Here is a 3,032-nt window from a genome sequence, read left to right as displayed (position 1 = left end):
CCGGTTAACAACGTTCGCAAAAAGCAACCAATATATATTCATATATAGGTCTAATATATATTACAATATATCTATTTTTTGTAATATATAATTCTAAACGAGATAGTGAAGGTCATTATTACTGTGACAGAAAACATTTAAGATTGTAATCATCGGTAAATATAGATAGATAGATAGATAGATAGATAGATAGATAGATAGATAGATAGATAGATAGATAGATAGATAGATAGATATATCGAAACAGAGACACAGAGAGAGACACAAAGATAGACAGATAAGTAGATAGATAGATAGAGAGAGAAAGAGAGAGAGAAAGAGAGAGAGAGAGAGAGAGAGAGAGAGAGAGAGAGAGAGAGAGAGAGAGAGAGAGAGAGAGAGAGAGATATGTCATACTTTGTCAAATGTGCACTTTTATATCACATATCAGAAGTATTTTTATCATCCCAGTTCTCTTTATCCTAATTTTATTAAGAATATTCTAAACTTGCTTGAGCATCTTGCTATTTATGGTGATTGTACACTAGACAAACACTAGGTATACACGGTCATTGCTCTAGATCTCGTTTCAACGGTCAAGGAAGGCTTTCATGAGGGATGAACTGGAAGCAAAGACTACGTTATAATAATATGGTACATTTTGCCAATATCGTTATGGTTAAAAAGGAAACACGCAGCGTGTGTCTAGTTGAATACGGAATATTAAAAAGAGGAGTAAGAGAAGAACACTGAACACGATCAAAAACATTTTCTCTCCACAGTCCACCCCTCCTTGTCCTAAGGAAGAAAAAATCAGTAGTTTGTTCTTTGAATGTAAGCGTTATTTAGAAAGGCAAAGTTAACTTGGTGACATGATTGAAAAAGAGTTAGAGACGTAACTTTTGATTACTACATGTGTGTGGCTTAGTGGTGAAATAAGGCACGTGGAAAATGATGAATTGAAGAAACCGACATTTTACGGGCTCTGGGACATTTCGATCGTTATTTTAAAGTCTCAATACCTTTTTTTTCAAATTTAAAAACACATTTCTATGTGACGACACAAGCTGTGGAAGTCACTTAACTTTGGCAGCCATTTTATTTTCCCGCCAATTTCACCTCAGACACCAGGTACCTCACCTCCTTAAATCGCAAATATCACAGCTTTTATTTAAGATAAATGGGCGATAAAAAATAAATCAAAAGCAAGGCAATGGTGAAATGGTAGGCTATACTTTTAACTCCCCTAACAAGACTATTAAGTTATTTAAGAGGCGGGACTTCCGAGTTTAACTTCCATCTCCGAAAGAACCGAAAAGCAAGGCACATAAAGAAGCTTTGTTTTGTTTTGTTTGTTTTTGTAGGTGTTTTACGGCGCTCGCAACTGCATATGGTCTACTCTTATCGATTTTAGACCACCAAGGGTTCTTTAACGTGCACAACTTGCACACGGAACCTCCGAGATTTTTCGCCCTTGTCCGAGAAGGCTAGGTGTAGATCTTTCCTACCAGAAGATCATGGGTGTGGCTGAAAGACAGCAGTAAGAAGAAGCCAATGAGTAGCAGTAGAAAGGCTGCAGAAAGAATCAGGAGCCCAGAGGAGGGGGCAAAGGAGGTGAAGGGGTTGGGGGCAGAAAGAGGAGAAGAAAGCAGACGACAGAACATTGCTAGAGAGTAGGAAAGGAGGTGAAAGGAGACAAATTTAGAGAAGAAAATTTTTTGGTCGCTACCCGGATTCGAACCCGGGTCCTTTGAATGAGAGGCGAACACCTTAACCTCTAGGCCACGAGAGCCCCCAAAGAAGCTTTAAGATTACACCAATAACTCCTAATACTCAAACTTGACGAGCGCCCTGATTTTACCGCGTCGTGACACTAAATAAAAATCAGAGTAACCCAAAGAAGTGAAAACGCCTCGACCGTGCTCGGGAAACGTCTGAGAACCTAGCACTGAGGCACGTTCGTCTGCGCAACTCTCAAACCCTCCTGTTTGTTACTATTTTTGAACGAAACGGATTATCGTTGTTATGGGACTCAATGTTTTTTCTATCAAACTAATTCCATCCAAAATGTAAAAATTAAAAAAACCCATCTAAAAATAGACAAACAAAAGAAGAAAAAGCAGCTTTGCGGGCACTAAAGCACTCGATTCAGAAAGAAACCAGTCTGTTCCATTAAGAAGAGAGGTATGGAGATTCAGGGGAAAAACACGAATGGGAGAATCTTTGCGTAGATGTACAAGCACATACTCGTGCCACTGATGTGGACACTTCCCATTCATTTTCGTTGAAGTTCTAGATATATGTTAAAGTTCTGAGATTTTGAGTTTGTATAGATATTTCGTCAAACATGCAAGAATTACAACTGGGATAAAGGCAGAGACAAGTAAAAAATAGACAACGGGTCAAATCAAGACAAGAGGTGCACTGAATTTAAATACATAATTCTGTAGATTTTTATTATAACACTGTTTTGATTTTGTTTGAGAAAATGTTTTGCGGTACTTAGAACACAATAAGGTCGTATAAGTGCCGAAAATTAGAGGTGCTACAAGAGCGTAAAAGACGCAGTAAAATGAGGAGATACGAGGACAATATATGTTTAATAGGAAATAAAGATTAGACCCGACAAAAGCGCCCGCCAACCATCCACGCATGAGGGTTCGAGCAAATGTACAATATTCCAAAAAGGATATTTGTCCCTAAAAAACAATATCTAACCTAAAAATCTTTCCAAGACAAATTTAGAACTGCGCAGAAGAACAAGAAAAAACTGGACAATGAGTATAATACGAGAATTATAGTATAGAACGGAACAATGAAGAACATAGACGGAAAGAGGAAGAAGAGGGGAGACACAATTGAAAAGAGAGTCAATAAGATGGACAAATCCCAAAGCCAGAAAAGCCGTAAGGAATACGTTAAAGCAAACAGATAGGGAAGGATGCACAGGGAAGTACAAATGTATATAGAACAGAAATAGATAAAGAGAGAGGAAAAATCAGAGAAAGACAGAGGCAGTGACACAGAGAGAGTGACAGAGAGAGAGAGAGAGA

The sequence above is a fragment of the Aplysia californica genome, unplaced genomic scaffold (genome assembly GCF_000002075.1).
Source record: "Aplysia californica isolate F4 #8 unplaced genomic scaffold, AplCal3.0 scaffold00218, whole genome shotgun sequence".
NCBI classification, from domain to species: domain Eukaryota; kingdom Metazoa; phylum Mollusca; class Gastropoda; order Aplysiida; family Aplysiidae; genus Aplysia; species Aplysia californica.
The sequence above is the reverse complement of the archived record's forward strand: the minus strand, read 5'-3'. Positions refer to the sequence as shown.